Source organism: Macaca thibetana, chromosome 4 (genome assembly GCF_024542745.1).
Source record: "Macaca thibetana thibetana isolate TM-01 chromosome 4, ASM2454274v1, whole genome shotgun sequence".
Classification (NCBI taxonomy): domain Eukaryota; kingdom Metazoa; phylum Chordata; class Mammalia; order Primates; family Cercopithecidae; genus Macaca; species Macaca thibetana.
Genome location: NC_065581.1, coordinates 604,866 through 624,893, shown reverse-complemented (window position 1 = coordinate 624,893; position 20,028 = coordinate 604,866). Strand labels below are relative to the sequence as shown.

The 20,028-nt window shown below is 42.9% G+C and overlaps 1 long non-coding RNA gene across 17 annotated transcripts in view; it reads right to left on the bottom strand.

Moving 5' to 3' along the window:
• Positions 1–21: 21 nt before the first annotated feature.
• Positions 22–20,028, bottom strand: part of LOC126953316 (uncharacterized) — a 74,908-nt gene continuing 54,901 nt past the window's right edge. For 11 of the 17 annotated variants that reach the window (XR_007725216.1, XR_007725210.1, XR_007725212.1 and 8 more), the window contains one exon: positions 22–2,573. This is a non-coding gene — a long non-coding RNA (uncharacterized LOC126953316). The other 6 variants (XR_007725217.1, XR_007725218.1, XR_007725220.1 and 3 more) reach the window with 3 other exon arrangements.

Genomic DNA, 20,028 nt, shown 5'->3' with positions numbered 1-20,028 from the left:
CTAGTCTACCAAATGTCAGGCAGACGAACATCAGCTTCCGTTTCATAACATTTCCCAGTGTGGCCTGTTGCCCACAGTGCCAGTGAGCCTTGGCTGACTTCCTTCCTTTCCCTGTCTCATTTCTGTCGCTCTCCTTCCTAGCCATGCTTCCTGGATCACTCCTATTCAACTAGTAGTCCTCAAATTCTTGCCTCGGTGTCTCCTTAGAAATCTGTATTAATTGGGGTTCTCCAGACAGTCAGAACCCAGGTGGGGGACATGGGCCATTATAAGAAATTGGCTCGCACAGTTGTAGAAGTCGCTGGAGGCCCAACAGAGCCAGTGGTGTGGGTCCAGCCTGAGTCCGAAGGTCTGAGAACCAGGAGAGCAGATGGCCTAAAAAGATGACAGGAAAAGAACCATGCCCCAGCTCAAGAAGTGAGGCAGAGAGAACAAATCCCCTCCTCTGCCTTTTGTTTTGTTCAGGCCTCCTCAGATTGGATGGTGCTCACCCACTTGGGGGGGGGGGCATCTGTTTTACACGGTCTACCAATTTAAATGCCCATCTCATCCAAAACACCCTCACAGAAACCCCCAGAATAAAGGTTAGCCAAATATCTGAACTAACCTGGTCCGGTCAAGGTGACACGAAATTCATCATCACAAAACAACTAAGACAGTCACGCCTCATCCTCCCTACCCTCCCTAGAGTTCTGGACAATGCAAATGCCCCCATCTCATTGTGCCATATCCCCAGTGCCTGGCACACACGCAGTAGGTGCTTCACAGATGTTGGAGGTTCGTCAGAACTGACTATATTTGCATGTCCATTTTCCCTCTCTGTTCTAATGCCAGTGCTGTAACTGGTTAGTTCAACACCCAGTCTGCTGAAGCAGGAGCAGCTGCTGCAAACTTTGTCACTTATGGTTCAGGCAGGTACCAGCCTTGTCATAACCACACAGTAATTAAACACGAAAGTACGTTTCCCTGTGCTTTACAAAGCATAAAGCTATTTGTTTTGGTTTCATCACCAACACTTCATTAAGCAGCAGAAGAGTTAGGTTATCTACTGAACCGATTTTGTACTAAGCTTTGTTTACTTTCTGTTCAATGAACATGCTAATTCATTGTCATAAAATTCATAGTTTACGCAAAAATCCATTGTCCCCTAGTCTACCAAATGTTAGCAATTCAAAATGTACAGCAAATGGTTCCATTTAGAGGGCACACGAGTGAGTACTGAGAACGGCCATGAAGCCCGGAATAGGCTTCTCTTCCTCCTTTCTCCCCTCCCTGCCTCATACGCCCATCTTTCTTCCTTCTCCACGCACAGAGAGACGCTCATAAAAGAGAGAAATATTCCATCAGGCACAGCAATGCAGAAGCTGCATACTGTTTGGATTTGCACAGTATCATTTTTGTTATCTCCCCACGTCGTTTATAAAAGTTTTGCAGTTGTGTGTGGGCGTATAGGTAAAAATTTTTTGAGCATTTTGAATTCTATAAAATCCAGAAGAAACTTTGCCAAATCTATTCCCATCTTGCTTTTTAAACTCATACACATTTAAAGGGATATTCAATACTTTTGTTTTTGACTTGGATACTCTTAGGCCATTAAAGTGTTGTCTTTTAAAAGCTATTTGCTATTCAAGGAGCCTTGGGAGCCCATTTTACGATCCTTTTTAAGTCCTTTTTCTCTGAACAGGAAGCCGCATCTTGCCAAGAGTAAGCACACCAAGCAGAGGGAGGCAGGGCTGGGCTCTGTGAACGGCTGAGCGCTCCATCCCATTCCTCCCGCGTGTGACTCTCACAGGGTGAAAACTTGATCAAGACCATTAGAGTGAGAAAGCAATGTGACAAAAATGAGGAGCTTAAATACCAGCCAAGAACCGGGCTTTTCTCTGGGTCTGAAACTAGAGATGACCAGAGAAGACATGCCTTTCTCAAAATCTGGAGAACCGTCCTGTCTGGGGAGCGCTGTCACACCTCTCCGAGCTCCTTACACTGGCTAGCGAGTCCCACAGCGTGTGCCCACCAGGGGCCATCCGATTTTCTCACTCCTCACTTGTCATTTCACTTTTCATTAGCAGTAATGGCAGTAATGGCAGAAGGAGCAGCTCTCCTTCTCCACGTGGGAGGAGACACCATCCTGGCCAGAGAGAGAGAGAGAGAGAGTTGGCTTTTCCTTATTTTCTTGCCACTTCCTGTTAGCCAAGATCTGGACTTAAGGAAAATGCATAACCACGCTGGGTTGGTTTCTTAGAGCTGCCATGACACACTGGCAAAGACCGGGTGGCTTCAAACCACAGGCGTATTCTCTCAGGGTTCTGGAAGCTAGAAGTCCCAAGTCACGGTGCCAGAAGGGCCGTCTGCCCTCTGAAGTGCTAGGGAAGGGTCCTCCCTTGTCTCTTCTCATGGAGAGACATGTTGCCAGCATTGCTTGATGTTTCCTGGTTTGCAGATGCATCACTCCAGTCTGCTTCTGGTATCACGGGGCCATCTTCTCCCCGTGTCTCCGTCTTCTTATAAGGATACCAGTCTCACTGGATTTAGGGCCCACTAGGCCGGTATGGCCACATCTTAACTAATTACATCTGAAAAACAAACAAACAAACAAACAAAACCGATTTTCTATTACCAAATAAGGTCACATTACAAGATTCTAGAGAGACATGAATTGTGGGGCAAAACAACTCGAACCTGTGGATTCCCCCTGCTGCCCCCACAAGTGCACGTTTGTCCCGTGTGCAAAATACTTTTATCCCATCCCAACTTCTCCAAAAGTCATAACCCATTCCAGCATCAATTCTAAGTCTAAAATAGCATCTAAATACCATCAACTCAAAAGCCCCAGATCTCATCTTCTGAATAGGTATGGATGAAACTCTGGGTCTGAGCCACAGTGGAGCAACGCTCCTCTCCATCTATGCACCTGTGAAACTGGAAAGCAAGTTACCTGCTTCCCAAAGACAACAGTGGTCAAATACGGGAAAGCATTTCCATCCCCAAGTGGGTGAAAGAGACAGAATAAAAGAGTCGCTTGTCCCAAGCAAGTTCAGAACTCAGCAGAGCAATTTCTACTAGGTCTAAATAATCCTCTGTGATCCCATGCTCTGTCCTCTGGGCCTGTGGATGTCTCAGCAGAGAACCTCCCAGCACCACTGGACAGGCGAATTCCTTTTTGTGGAACCCTAGAAGGGTTCTACACAGATCTTTCCGAGCAGCCCAGCCCTGTTCCTGGCGTCTGCTGAGATGGCTGTGTAGACCCAGTAGTCACATGCCTAATCTCTTCCACCAAAGGCTGTCCGACCTCACCCTTGACTCTCAGCATTTCTGGCAATACGGACAGGCTGAGAATTTTCCACATCATCAAATGCTGGTTCCTTATTGCTAACAGTTCCTTTCTCAAGGTATCTCTTTCCTCCCCCATTTTACTATAAGCACAAAGGAAGAAATCAGGCCACAGTTTGCTTAGAAATTCCCTCAGTTACACATCCAAGTTCACCACTTCCTAGTTCTCTTTCCATCCAATGGTAAAACACAATTTAGCCAAAATTTCTATCATTTTTTAAGAGGCTCACCTTTCCTGCAGCATCCGATAACTTGTTTCTAATTTTATTCTACATTCTCACCAAAAGCACCTCCAACGCTCACATCTCTAGCAACGTTCTGATCATGATGACAATACGTGTTCTCCAAGACGATGGAAATTTTCTCCACTGTCTTCTTCCCTTCCTTCTGAGACCTCATCAAAATTGCCTGTATTTATTGTTTTGAATAGACTTAGTAGGTACAAGTGCATTTCTTTTTACCTGGATGGATATATTGCACAGTGGTGAAGTGGGCTTTTAGTGAATGTACCCATTACCCAAATAGTGCACATTGTACCCAACAGGTAATTTCTTATCCCCAAAATTGCCTTTAATATCCATACTTCTACCAAGTCTCTTCTAGGCTTTTAAAAGCATGCACCTCAAGTTTCTTTCAGTCACTTCCCATTACCCAATTCCAAAGCTACTTCTGCATTTTTAGAAATCTGCTATATAATGTTATATACATTGTGTGTTTGATATCGTTTGGCTCTGTGTCTCCACTCAAATCTCATCTCAAAATAAAATCCCCACTTGTCCAGGGAGGGACCTTCTATCCCCACATGTGGAGGGAGGAGGTGATTAGATCATGGGGGCAATTTTCTCCATGCTGTTCTCGTGATAATGAGTGAGTTCTCACAAGAGCTGATGATTCTATAAGTGTTTGACAGTTTCTCCTTCACATGCTGCATTGTGAAGAAGGTGCCTGCTTCCCCTTCTGCCATGATTGTAAATGTCCTGAGGTCTCCCCAGCCACAGGGAACTGTGAATCAATTAAACCTCTTTCCTTTATAAATTACCCAGTCTTGGGTATTTCTTTAGAGCAGTGTGAAAATGAACCAATATAGCGTTGTATATTATTTATTAATATACACACACCCACTCCCACAAAGAAAGAGAGAGAAGGAGATATTTATTTGAAGGAATTGGCTCACATTATTGTGGGGATTGGCAAATCTAAAATGCGTAGAACAGGCTGGCGGGCTGGAAACTCAACACGGAGTTGATGCTGCAGGCATGATGCAGAAATTCTTCTCCGGGAATCATCCGGTTTTGCTCTCAAGGCCTTCAAATGATTGGGTGAGGTTCGCCCACAACATCCAGGGAAATCTTAAAAGTTAACCGCATCTATAAAGTACCTTCACAGCAATACCTAGATGTGCATCTAATTAAATAATAGGGTACTATCTTCTAGTCAAGTTGACACATGAAACCAACACACATTCCCAATCTAATGAGACCCCCAAGAATTAAAATCATTTGTCTAGGTTTTATTGATCACTACTTATTTTTAAGATTCGACTGGCCTAAAATGGAATTATTATGTGAAATTCAGAGCAGCAGAATTACTTTTCCTATCAAAGTTCAGAGATGAATACAATGGAAATAGCAGAATAGCACGTGCACAAACAGCTGACCTGTCCTGGCTTCTACAGCCTCAACAGGTAAGTGGATTGAAGAGCGGTAAGAGAAAGGCCCTCCTATCTAATATGCAATGGTAGATTGTTTGTCCTCAATCAATAAAAGCATGAGCCATACATACAGGAAAGTACCCTTGAATTTTTTTTCTTTTTTTTTTTTTTTCTTTTTTTCTTTCTTTCTTTCTTTTTTTTTTTTTTTTTTTTTTTTTTTTTTTTTTGAGGTGGAGTCTCATTCTGTCACCCAGGCTGGAGTGCAGTGGTGCAATCCCGGCTCACTGCAAGCTCCGCCTCCCGGGTTCAGCCATTCTCTTGCCTCAGCCTCCCGAGTAGTTGGGACTATAGGTGCCCGCCAACATGCCCGGCTAACTTTTTTTTATTTTTTATTTTTAGTAGAGACGGGGTTTCACCATGTTTGCCAGGATGGTCTCGATCTCCTGACCTCGTGATCCGCCCGCCTCGGCCTCCCAAAGTGCTGGGATTACAGGCGGGAGCCTCCGCACCCGGCCTGATTTTTTTAACTTGGCTTTTTAAACAAATCTTTATTTCCCCTGGTTACAAAAACAGTGTGCTCACTTTAGATAATTTGAGAAAGGCAAGGAAGAAGAGAAGAAACATCATTTATAATTCCACTTCAGACTTAGCCCTTCCTAACACTTTAATGTATTTTTTCAAGTGTGTTTTGCTGAATATGCCTAATATGCTTACATGTATACATATATAATCCAGAAATATATGTGGGTAGACACAGTCATGCACACACCTTATGAAACCTTACATTTCTGGTTTAGCGATCTCCTTTTTCTCACTAACAATTATCTTTACTTTTTTGTAAATTTACTTATTTGTGGAGAGATTAGATCCTTCACAACATCCAATGAGTATTAAAACCCATATTCTAGAACAAATGTCCAGAGACTATTAAATAAAAATTCATTTTTCATTCAAAGTTGCAAGATTTAATAAGATCAGCAGATTTACACACAGAAACCTCAACTAGCCATGTGAGTTTAGTATGTTCATCTCAAGACTGTGGCCTCTCTCTGTCACTGAGGCACATTTCCCACAATTCTGAGCTTGCTAGAAGGATTAGAATCTGTATAGGAAGGCATCTCAAACTCTAGTTTCCACGACCAAGGTAACCTCCTTGTTTAGATACCCTACATTCACGTTCTAGGCATCAAGTTCGAGGATAGCTGTAATATTACTTAGCAACTATATGCAGCAATAACATGACTGACTACAAAACAATCTGACGAAAACCTAATCACTAATTAGTCAATAACTGGTGATTATCCACTGATATGTGAAACAAGGTCATTCCTAATGGATTTTAAAGAATCACAGCATCAAGGGTCATGAATCAGTTTCACCGAGCCTAGAAACTGACAATGCGGAACTCAAAGCCTCTCACTCTTGTCACTGAGCTTCTTGGAGCCAGAAACGGGTCTGAAAATGAGGCCTCCCAGCGCCATGGGGAGCGCTCTTCTTCCTCACCTCCTGCATTTGGAGGAACACACGTCTCAAAACACATTCTGAACAAAAGGGTTCCATTGCAAAGTAAGCCTAGCAGCCTCTTGGGTTGTTAGCATACTCGCCTCATAAGAGATCCCCAGTTAAACAAGCTTTTTTAACCAGCGTTTTCCAAACCTCCCTTATCCCAGAACCTAGAGCCCCACAGCTTGAGAATTTGGGGTAAGGAACTGGTTTTAGAATTTGTACATTTAGGAGGAGGAGAGGGTGGAGATTTAGTTTCATCTTTCTTTTATAGTTTGCTATTTTAATGACCAATTCTTCCACAATCAATGTAATCAATCATGCAGTCTATGCTTATTTACATTAATGACAGAAACTAGAGAGAGAGATAATTCAAAACAGCAGGTTGTTAAAACAAATAACAAAGAATTGGCTTTGGAGTGAGTTGTTGAGCTGATATTAACTTATGATGAAGTATGGCTGACTGGGCCAGACAGTGGCCCCAACACTCCAGCAAGCTCGAGGCCTTGTGAGCCACCACGGAAGATGGTGGGGCCTTTACACCATGTGGCCCCACATACAAATAGGCACAGGTCCTTTATTCCAGGATTCAAACAAAAGCCTCAATATGAAGACATCACTCAGGTAAAACAGAAGAATCTATGTCTCCCAATCACTCCCAACAGTCTGCTCCAGACTTGGTAATACCACGTCTTTAAGACAAAACCAAGAATGTCGCTGCTGTGCTCAAAAAATTCACTCTTTTTCCGCTTTACAGAGTAAAGGCGAAAATCCGGCGTGGTTCTTAAGGCCCTCTTACATCTGACCCAGGTCCACATCTGGCTCTGTTGTTTCTCCACAGGGAAGCCTCCGTCACCCCTGCTCTTTCCTTCCCTAGTCCACTTGCCTGCAGTGACTTTCTCTCTCCTTCCCAGATACAGTGTATCGGTTTCCAATTGCTGCATAACAAGCCTGATATAATGGCTTATGACCACATATATGTATCTCCCCGTGGTTCAGTAGGTGAGAAGGCTCACACGGGTCTCGTGGGGATAAAGCTAAGATGTCAGCAGAGCTGCTTCCTTTCTGGAGGGTCTAGGGGAGACTTCATTCCCTTACCTTTTCCAGATTTTAGAGGCCATTAAATTCCTAAGGCCATGGCCCCTTCCTTCATCTTCAAATCCAGCAACGTTGCGTCTCTCTGCCCAGCTTTCCAGAGTCATCTCTCTCTGACTCTCTTCTCACACCTCCTTCTTCTGTTTCAAAGGACCCCTGTGATTATACCGGGCCCACCCAGATAATTCATGACCACCTCCCTACCTTAAGGTCAGCTAATTAGCAACATTAATTCCCACATTAATTCCCTGCAACTTTGATTCCTCTTTGCCTTGTAAGGTAATGTACCCACCAGTCCTTGGAATTAGGATACAGAAATCTTTGGCATTGGGAGGGATTATTTTGCTACTACATACGACAAGAGCACTTTACTTGTGAAGGTTCTGTGCCTCTGTAGTGTTTGTTTATTGCTTCTATTATACTTCTCATCACAGACTTATTTGTACTATTATTTACTTACAAAAGTATCCTCCACTTCGTTACAAGCTCCTGAAGAGCAGGGACCACGCTTTAATCCCATTTTTGTCTTCTGAGGCCAGGTCCAGTCATTGGCACAAAGAATTTTTTGATGACTGGCATTTTCCCTGACTTTTACAAATTCTGCCTTCTGTATAAGTTTCTTGCTTAACTTAGAATCAATTAGCAATCTGCAGCCAAAGCAAATGAAACTAGTGTTCACAAAGCCTTCACTTAGCAGATTAAGTGGTAAACATCTTGAATTATCAACACAGATCAAAGAATAATCCCAATGAACACTACAATTTTATAAGATCTCTTTATAAAATAAGGCCAGCGGTTTTCCAGGCCCACAATTTCAAACTGACTTTACCAAACCAGCTTAATTTTAGCCACAGATCCGTGGCAGAAGAACATGTTCACACGTTCCCTACAAGTCTTTTTAAAAATTTGAAGAATGTGGCCGGGCACGGTGGCTCAAGCCTGTAATCCCAGCACTTTGGGAGGCCAAGATGGGCGGATCACGAGGTCAGGAGATCGAGACCATCCTGGCTAACACGGTGAAACCCCGTCTCTACTAAAAAAATACAAAAAAACTAGCTGGGCGAGGTGGCGGCGCCTGTAGTCCCAGCTACTTGGGAGGCTGAGGCAGGAAAATGGCGGGAACCCGGGAGGCGGAGCTTGCAGTGAGCTGAGATCCGGCCACTGCACTCCAGCCTGGGCGACAGCGAGACTCCATCTAAAAAAAAAAAAAAAATTTGAAGAATGTGTTAAAATTCGGAAATAAATGACAAGAATGTGTATCTGCAGACAAGACCCAGCAGGAGACAGCACACCACACTGACTGAGTAAAGGGGGTGTAATGAAGGGGCATTTCTAACCATGCGGGCAGAGTTAGGAATGGCAGCAAGGGGTGAGGCAGGATCTCAGGGCTGAGGATGGTGGGGGGTTCTCACTACTCTTTGGCCGGAAGGGGAAAGGGAAAGGAGAAGTTCCTGCAGCCCAGAGAAGGAAGCCCAGTGGGAGCCGTGGCCAGGTGGGGACTTTGCTCTTCCCATTGCCTCCCGCCTCCCGCTCCTGCTTCCCAGTAGCCCCAAGTAGGCAGAGGGAAAACAAGTACTGGACAAATCCTAAGTCAATAAAATAGAAAATGCAAAAACAAGAGAGAAAATCGTGAAAACAAGAGCTGATTGAGAGGCTGAACAAAGTGGATAAACCTCTAGCCGGACTGATCTGGAACAAGAGGAGACACCAATGACTGATGGGAGGAATGAGAGTGGACCTCTCCATAGATCCCACAGACATTGACAGGGTGGTTAGGGGACATTAGGAACCACTGTGTACTCATACACTTCAGATGAACAGGCAAGGAAATGTGTGTCCTTGAAAGACACAGGCCAACAAAACTCACTCAAGAGGAGGCTCCTTGCCAGCTGACTGGGACATCTCGCTGACAGTACACACCACATCACACTTCGGGTAAGGGATAGCTCTCCAGGCCCCACTAGAAAGGAGGTAAAGAAGGAGGAGGAAAGAACATCTGGCTGACAGTACACACCACGTCACACTTCAGGTAAGGGATAGCCGTCCAGGCCCCGCTAGAAAGGAGGTAAAGAAGGAGGAGGTTAGAACATCTGGCTGACAGTACACACCACATCACACTTCGGGTAAGGGATAGCTCTCCAGGCCCCACTAGAAAGGAGGTAAAGAAGGAGGAGGAAAGAACATCTGGCTGACAGTACTCACCACGTCACACTTCGGTTAAGGGATAGCCATCCAGGCCCCACTAGAAAGGAGGTAAAGAAGGAGGAGGAGGAGAAGAGACCTCATTAGAAGGTAGGTAAGCAGGTTGCCCCTAATAGGCCCATTCTAACTTCCCCATTTTTCCTGGGCCGTTGGATGGAGAAATTCTAGAATTTGAGCCTCCTTGACTCCAGGTCACCATTGAGTCCAGGCTTCACTCAGCCAACCTGGTAGACTCAAGCCAACATATTACATTCCAAATCCTGAATATTTATACCCACGTCAATAAATACAGCCCAATCACTGCTTCCATTTGATTTTTATTAGTCTAACAGCCTTCGAAGGCATCCCATAATGCTCCCCAGGCCCCAGCAGATGTACATTGGCAAGACCTGTAATTCTCTTGGTAGACAGACTATCTCCTCCAAAACAAGGATTTGTGCTTCTCCATCTGGGCTGTGCTGGGATCTAATCGCGTTATGCGCCTGGTGGCAATTGGGGTGGTAGGGCTTACAGCCGAGAGGGACGTGCACCTGTTTGTGAGCAGATTCCGCAGGTGTATTCTCTGAAGGGCATTTATACCTGGAGAAGCAGTTGCCTGAAGACAAGTTCAGGGAGAATTGGGGGTTTAAACTTCTTAGTCTCTTACATGTCTCGGTCTCCCACCTCTCCCCAACCAGCCATTACCTGAGAGTGACGGCCGTGGGGCTGCGCCTTCATCGAAGCTACAACTCCACAGCCCATACATCAGGCAGAGCTCAGCCACATCTGCCATGACTAGGAAGTGAGGAGCTCCCACCAAGCTGCCAGGCTTTCTCACTGTCTGAGTGTGCGCTGAGTAAAACACACGTAATACTAATCAATAATAATAATCCTCACAATCTCCAGTTTCTCCTTTTCTCTGTATACAATGTCTAGAGTCACCAGAAACAGCCAGCTGGCCTCACAATCCTGATCTCACTTTTGTTGTCAAAGCAACCAGGACTATTGCCCTTTGATCCCATCCCTCGTCCCTGCATCTGCACTTCCTCTCACGCCACCACTGAGGACAATTTGAGAAGCTGGTGCTACCGTGTGGAACCGCGTACCAGGGCCTCATCTCCTGCAAAGCTATCTGTATACTTCTCCACTGTAGGAGCAACCAACGCCAGAAGTCTTTTTAGAGGGTTTGTTTGCTGGGGCCATTTCTGGTACCAACGACCGTCAGTCAGATGCTATAGATGTTACACTTAATGGAGGAATTGAGAGAATTCAGTGAAGAAGCTACTTTGAAGGGTCTGCGCAAAAATGGAGATACATCAATGACAGATTATTGATCGATTGATGACAGATAAACGATAACTAAATCATATATAGACAAATGACATAGATGATAGATAACTGTGAGATAGATAGATGGCATGGAAGGGGTTTGGGGAAATCTGTTAGGGAAAATGAGGGATCCAATTACGTTACAACAGTATGAGATCTACCTAGAGAAAACTGTGGCCTTGACAGAGGCATGCAGTCAAACCAAGGTCCCTGGTTGCAGCCAGAGGAATCAGCAGCCCAACCCCACTCTTCTCACTGTGCCTCCATAAAAAGCCGCATTGAGGAGGAGCATGTGGGTTACCCTTTGGAGAGAAGGGTGGAGCAGGGACCTGGAGGCCCAGAGAGTAGATGCCCAGCACATGATTCATCCAAAACCTCGCCTTGCCAGGTCACTAGATCACTCAGCCACTGAAGCTTCCCTCTGACTCCAGCTCACTTTCTCCCATCATGACCCATGCAGTCCTCTGATGCTCCAACAAGGACACCAAAAGGCAAATCAGTATTCACCTAATTTTCATTGTAAATGACTATCTTGTTAGTGAAGAGGACCCTCTCCTGCATCCTGTTTCCTTAGAGCCATCACTGCTCTTGGTGACCTGAATAATCCAATAAATCAATGTGCGTTCATGAGGTCAACTGTGGTAAGAACTTCATGCATTGCTTATATCACACAAAAGCCCAGACCAGACAGCACTCCACCCCAGTGCTCACTCCCCTGTTTATAGATTTCTCAGTGTAATATCCTTGGGAATACCACTATTCTCTGTCCTTTAAATAACTGTACGGTGCTTCCAAAGTTAACCAGATTAAATACATTTAAGCATTTTATTTAGAAAAGAATCTGATGGAAATAGTAACTCAATAAAATGAAAACAATACCTTTTTTTTTTCAGTAGGACGCATATCTTTAAAAATTCCAGTGTTATATTCCTTTTAAAAATCTTCCAACTTAGGATAAAATTTCATTGGGAATTATCATAACCTGTCTTTAAAAAATCATGCTCTGGGTCGGATGCAGTGGCTTATGCCTGTAATTACATCAATTTGGGAGGTGAGGCAGGTGGATCACCTGAGGTCAGGAGTTTGAGACAGCCTGGCCAACATGGTGAAACCCCATCTCTACTAAAAATACAAAACTTAGCTGAGTGTGGTGGCACATGCCTGCAATCCCAGCCACCCGGGAGGCTGAGGCAGGAGAATCCTTTGAACTTGGGAGGTGGAGGTTGCAGTGAGCTGAGATCGCACCACTGTACTCTAGCCTGGGCGACAAGAGCAAAACTCCATTTAAAAACAAACAAACAAACAAACAAAAAACATGTTCTGGAAAGTTAAGTAGTCTGACTCTAATAAAACAGGACAGTAGGAAAAAAATGCTTAGTCACCATAAAGCATAGAATGACGAGGATTTTGGAAACCAGAAACAGAAGGACATTTAGAAAACAAAAACGGCTGAAATGGAAGATGCCTGGAGAAAATATTTGTCTTACTCAATCAAGAAATCCATGCCATATAGCATTAGGGTTAATTCCAGGTGAAACTGTGAAATAAGCAAAGTTGATATTTGATGATTTCATTGTTGAGTCCTTCTCTAATTGTTACCAAACCTTATTTGACCCCATAGACATTGCGTTTTCTTCCTCTCACTCTCTTCTGTTTCTCTCTCTTCTCTTCTTCCCCCACCTCTTTGACAATTACCACCCTAATCTATCTCTCCTCACTCCATTTATATTTTAATTTCAAGAATCGGGAAAGTATCTCAGCAATTCATTCACATTGATGGTAAAGTGACTAATAAATCTCAGTATGTTACTATTTTATGAACTGTTACCATTTCACAGGTGACAATGGCTTTTTAAAACTCCAGGTCAAACTTATATAATTGGGGGAATTTAGGCAATAATAAGTGCAGTGAGGATGTCCCTGTGCTTGCAGGTGGGCTACAGCCTTCTGGTCAACGAACACAACACACAGCAAGTGCCTCCGTTGAGCCAGGCACCCTGCCAAGAGTTGGAAATGCAAATGCGATAATACACAAACTCAGCTAATTGAGAAAGCTCTCACAGTGCAATCTTCTCATAAATGAGCCAGGTACAGACCACTTCACCAGTAAATCGTTTCAAATATTCAAAGAATGTATACTTCTATTTCAACTCTCATAGAACATTGAAAAAGTTTCACACCACTTTTACCATTATGTGAAATACTTATATTGAAACCTGAGACAAATAGCACTAAAAAGAAAAATAAATACAAGGTTTTCACTAGTAGAATGACTGTTCACAGAAATTACCCAAGTGCAATAAGAGGAAACAGAAGGGCAAGTGCAAATTCCATCTTTGACACAACCAGGATACATCTCTAATAACCAGGATACATCTCTAATTCCTGATCACAATATTTGAGAATGGGCTGCCAAATGTCCACCCTCGAAGATATTCACCAGCCTCTCTGATGAACACAGATGAAAACAATCCTAGATAAATGAAACTGAGCAGTATTTGTCCAAAATGAATGCATTATAGTCAAGTAGAGTTTGTCCCAGCAATAAAAATCTATTTGTATACCATATTAACTAAAGAAAAATTGTCTTATCTCAATAGAGGCAGAAAAATCATTCACTAAAATTAAACATTCACTTCTGATTATAAATAAAAATAATGATCTATATCTAGTAATAGAAGATATCTCTTTTAATTTGATATAAGTCATTAAAGTAGGGCAACATCGTGTGTAATGATGAAAATGCGCAAGCATTCCTATTAAAATCAGAAATAAGGCAAAGATGGCTGCTATCATTATTCCTATTTCACCTTGGACTGAAGGCCTTAACCATGTAATATAGCAAGAAAAACAAATACTAGGCATGATAATTGAAAAAGAGTGATACATTGCCTCATAGAAAACCCTAGAGAATCTATGGAAAGACAACTATAATGAATAAGAAAGTTCAGCAAGATTGCAGGATTTTAAAAGCAACTCATAAAATAATTGGCATTGCAGCATGCCATAATACATTTTTTTAAATGGAAAGGAAAAATGATAGATACAAAATTTCCAATAATGACAAAAACTGTAACTGACATAGATTTGATCTAGCAAAAGTTATAGGCCGGGCACGGTGGCTCACACCTGTAATCCCAGCACTTTGGGAGACCGAGGCAGGTGGATCACCTGAGGTCGGGAGTTTGAGACCAGCTTGACCAACATGGTGAAACCCCGTCTCTACTAAGAATACAAAATTAGCCGGGTGTGGTGGTGGGCGCCTGTAATCCCAGCTATCAGGAGGCTGAGGCAGGAGAATCGCTTGAACCTGGGAGGCAGAGGTTGCAGTGAGCCGAGATGGTGCCATTGTACTCCAGCCTGTGCAACATGAATGAAACTCCATCTCAAAAAATAAAAATGTTTTAAAAGGCTTTTTTGTCGTTGATTACCAAACATTACTGAAAGGCAAGAAGAATTGAGTAATTAGAAAGCTGAACTATACCCATGGATGAAGAGACTCAAAATCATAAGAATATCAATTCTCCCTTATTTAAAATATAAATTAAAAGCAATTACAACATAAATTCTAATAGGGTATTACAGACTTTGGCAAGATGACTCTTGCCAATATGGAATGTGGAAGAATAGTTAAGAAATGTTGAAGAATGAGGAAAAGTGTGGGCGAAGGATTACCCAGGTGCCAAGGCAAGAGACTGAAGGCACAAACTGTAGCAGTATAATAAAGCAAATGTTAGAATAAAGAAGAATTATAATACAAATTAGATATAGAGATGATCATGGACAATTATCAATCATTAGTATAAACATTATTAATCATTAGCTTTTAATATTACCATTTGTTGCATTACTAATATAACCTGGGAATAACCGGCGGGTATGGGGTCAGGTGCTGAAGGGACATTGTGAGAAGTGACGAAGAAGACAAGAGGTGAGCCTTCTGTCACGCCCGCATAAGGGCCGCTCGAGGGCTCCTTGGTCAGGTGGTAACGCCAGTACCTGGGAAGGCACTTGTTACTTAGCAGACCGCGAAAGGGAGTCTCCTTTCCTTGGAGGAGTCAGGGAACACTCTGCTCCACCAGCTTCTTGTGCGAGGTTGGATATGACCCAGGCCTGCCCACAGTCATCCGGAGGCCTAAACCCCTCCCTGTGGCGCTGTGCTTCAACGGTCACACTCCTTGTCCACTTTCATGCTCCTCCCGTACTCCTGGTTCCTCTTTGAAGTTTGTAGTAGACAGCGGTAGAAGAAATAGTGAAAGTCTTAAAGCCTTTGGTCTTTCTTGTAAGTGTAGAGAAGAAAACGCTGACGTATGCTGCCTTCCCGCTCTGCTGCGGCTGCCTATAAGGGAAGGGCCCCCTGTCCCATGAACGTGTGACTTGCTTGACCTTATCAATCACTTGGACGACTCACCCTCCTTACCCTGCCCCCCTTGTCTTACATGCAATAAATATCAGCGTGCCCAGCCATTCGCGGCCGCTACGTGTCTCCGCGTCTAGGTGGTAGGGGTCCCCCGGACCCAGCTGTCTTTTCTTCTGTCTCTTTGTCTTGTGTCTTTATTTCTACAATCTCTCATCTCTGCACAGGAGGAGAAAATTCACCCACAGGCCCAGTAGGGCTGGACCCTACAGAAAAGCAATTACTTTAACAGTTAATGCAGCGTATGAAGCTATTGTAACTAATTTAGTGTTTTATTGGCATGGAGATGGTCTAATATACAAATGAAGCAGAATCCAGAAATAGGGCAGAGTGTATGTGAAAATTTTATCCCTAAAAGCATTGCTATTAAGCACACGGAGGCCAGGATTTCCTTCAAAATCAATATGGACATATGAGATATAAGGCAGGGGTAAGCATTGAATGGACGGGAATTAGCCAAGCGCTGGTGGTGGCTGGGGTTGGGAAACAGGCACATGAGTGTTCACTGTTTTTTGTCTCCTTTCACCAAAAAAACTTCTGTTATAAAAAGTATTTTAAAAGTATATCATACAGTAATATATCTTTGTTAAAATAAGTTTGTATTGTGTATTTTTGAGGTTTATAACATGACGTTATGGGATACATATAGAGAGTAAGATGGTTCTAGAATATATAATGGGCAAAAAATGTCCATGGTCAAATGAGAGATTATGCAATAAACAGTTATTGAACAATAAGTTATACTGTAGAAAACAAGACAAAATTCTTACTTTCGCAAACTCACATATACTCACCCCCCTCATATACAGGCACAGGCACACACCCTCCAGAGGAATTAAAGACTTAGATACAAAAAGCAAACTTTTGGAAGAAAATAAAGGGGAACATTTTCTAATTCTAGGGTAGATTATTATTTCTTTAACATGAAACACACATAAAAACACTACTAATAAAGGAAAAGAAAAATTAGTTTAACCATACTCACTGAAATTGAAAACCTCTCTAACACAAAAATGACTTAGAACTTTTTCTTAAAGCCACGAACTGGGAGGAGATATTTGCCATAGCTAAAACAGAGGATGATGATCCATAATATAAAAAGGACTCTTATGAATCACTAAGAAAATGGTAAAGAATTTTTAAAAACTAGGCAAAATTAATGAACAGCAAATACACAAACAAGAAATCCCAAATGGCAATTAACAATAGGTAAAGATTCTCATCCTTAATAAAATCTGACCAATGCAAATTACAACATCAGATACAATTTCACACTCACCAGCTGGATAAAAATTTTAAATTTGACAACAATTAACATTGTTAATTTGAAGTACTGGAAATGCACATGTAATGCTGGTAGAAATGTAAAGTGTTAAACTTATTTTGGAGAGAGACTTGGCAATGCCTATTATATAATGAAGATGTGTAAAACCTAAAACACAAATCAATCTAAAAATAAATGGAACAGTGGCTCACGCCTGTAATCCCGGCACTCTGGGAGGCTGAGGCGGGCAGATCACAAGGTAAGGAGATTGAGACCATCTTGGCTAACACGGTGAAACCCCGTCTCTACGAAAAATACAAAAATTAGCCAGGCGTGGTGGCGGGTGCCTGTAGTCCCAGCTACTTGGGAGGCTGAGGCAGGAGAATGGCGTGAACCCAGGAGGCAGAGCTTGCAGTGAGCCTAGATTGTGCCTCTGCAATCCAGCCTGGGCGACAGAGTGAGATCCATCTCAAAAAAATAAATAAAAATAAAAATAAATAAATAAATAAATAAATGTATAAGAAAAGTAAAGCTCAAAATTATAATATTAAATATAGTGACATGTACAAATGGCATGAGACATGTCCACAAACGTAAATGGGAAAAACATTCCTAATTACAGAAAAAGGCTTACAAATCGTACCACAAAGCAAAACCCAATATTATGCTGTATGTAATCATTAAAAATAAAATTATCAGTGAAAGTGTGTTAGGCAAATACAAATAAAAAGAAGAGTTTGTTACTTTACTATGACTTCATTGATTTCAAGGCAAAAGTACTAAGTGAGACAAAGAGCAAAGTGGGAGGAGTGGCACTACCCGACTTCAAGAATTCCTAGAAAGCTGCAGTAATCAAGGCAACGTGGTACTGGTGGAAGAAGAGATCGGTGGAATTATAGGCCAGAAATAGATCCACACAAATATAGTAACTGATCTTTGGCAAAGCAACAGATACACGTCAATGGAGAAAGGATAGAGCTTAAAACAAACAGGGCTGGAAAAACTGAACATCCACGCACACAAAAAAAAATCTAGACAAACACCTTATAACTTTCACAAAAACTGACCCCAAAGGGATTATAGCCCTAAATGTAAAATGCAAAACTAAAATTCCTAGAAGATAACAGAGGAGGAAGTCTTGGTGTCCTTGGCTTGGTGGTGACTCTTTAGATACAGCACCGAAAGCACGATTCGAAAAGGACGTTCCATTAAGTGGAACGCAATTAAAATTACAAACTTCTTTTCTGAAACAGACACTCTTAAGAGAATAAGGAGACAAGCCACAGACTGGTAGGAAGTATTTGCAAAACACATATCTGATAAAGGACTGATAAGCACAATATCCAAAGTTTTCTTAAAACTCAGTAACAAGGCTGGGCGTGGCGGCTGATGCCTGTAATCCCAGCACTTTGGGAGACCGAGGCGGGCAGATCACTTGAGATCAGGAGTTCAAGAGCAGCCTGGCCAACAGGGTGAAACCCCGTCTCTACTAAAAACACAAAAATCAGCTGGGCGTGGTGACACGTGCCTGTAATTCTAGCTACTAGGGAGGCTGAGGCAGGAGAATCGCTTGAACCCGGGAGGCGGAGGTTGCAGTGAGCCAAGATTGTGCCACTGCACTCCAGCCTGGGCGACTGAGCAACACTCTGTCTCAAAAAATAAATAATAAATAAAACAAAAACTCAGTAATAAGAAGGAAAACAACCCAATTACAAAATGGACAAAAGATCTGAACAGACACTACACCAAAGTAGATACACAGACAGCAAACAAGCATGTGAAAAGATGTTCCACATCAGATGTCATTAGAGACTGCAAATTTCAACGACAATGAGACACACGACCACACACCTATTAGGATTCACACAATTAGAGTAGCAGTCCAGGGATTTCAGTCGTTTATCTGTAGAGTAAAAGTGGCTGTGAACTTTCAGAAGCTGTTTCAAAAAAGCATGATTTTTCCAGACAGCCCGGGGGAGATCGTCTGTCTACTGAAAACAGTACGATCCACACTGAAGAGCAGACAAACCAAGCTGCTGGCAAGATGAGGAAAAAGCGATGAGAAGAAGACCCGCCTGAGGATCAACTAAAGGGAACAAAATACTTTGACATCCACGACTAATTTTAATTGTATTTTAATTGTCATTTGCCCTACTAAATATAATCAAAGCCCTATTTGTCAATCATCAGTATTACAATGAAAATATTCTACAAATAAAACTGTTACAAATTTCATATACATGTAGAAAATATATATATATTTGTAGAATATTTTTTATATATATAGTTGTTTTCTCTTTTGAAGGATGTGGCTCTTTATTCTTGACTGTGCCTTAGATCACCTGGGAGCTCTGAAATGTCCTGCCAGGCTGGGCTCGGTAGCTCAGCCTGTAATCCCAGCACTTTGGGAGGCCGAGGGCGGATCATGAGGTCAGGAGATCGAGACCATCCCGGCTAACACAGTGAAACCCCGTCTCTACTAAAAATATAAAAATTTAGCCAGGCGTGGTGGCGGGCACCTGTAGTCCCAGCTACTCGGGAGGCTGAGGCAGGAGAACGGGGTGAACCCGGGAGGCAGAGCTTGCAGTGAGCCGAGATCGCGCTACTACACTCCAGCCTGGGCAACAGAGCGAGACTCCATCTCAAAATAAAGATAATAATAATAATGATGATGTCCTGCCAGTAAAATCAGAATCCTTGGAGGATTTTGAGTTTAGCTTACTTAAAAGGATAATTACCACTCCAAGATGCATTTCTCCTATTTCATTTTTTTTCTTTTTTTTTCTCCGAGACAGAGTCTTGCTCTGTCGTCCAGGCTGGAGTGCAGTGGCGCGATCTCGGCTCACTGCAACCTCCGTCTCCTGGATTCAAGCAATTCTCCTGCCTCAGCCTCTCAGGTAGCTGGGATTACAGGTACAAGCCACCATGCCCAGATATATATATATATATATACATATTTGTATTTTTAGTAGAGATGAGGTTTCACCACGTTGGCCAGGCTGGTCTTGAACTCCTGGCCTTGTGGTCTGCCCGGCCCAGCCTCCCAAAGTGCTGGGATTACAGGCGTGAGCCACCGCGCCTGACCCCACTTCATATTTTTGACGAGCTCGCCTTTCACAGAAAAATGCTGACAACACTAATAGTAGCTAATACTTGCACAGCGCCCGTCCTCTAATAGAAGACGTAAGAAAACGCCGTCTTCTTTACACATAATACCTGCACAGCGCCCGTCCTCTAATAGAAGACGTAAGAAAACGC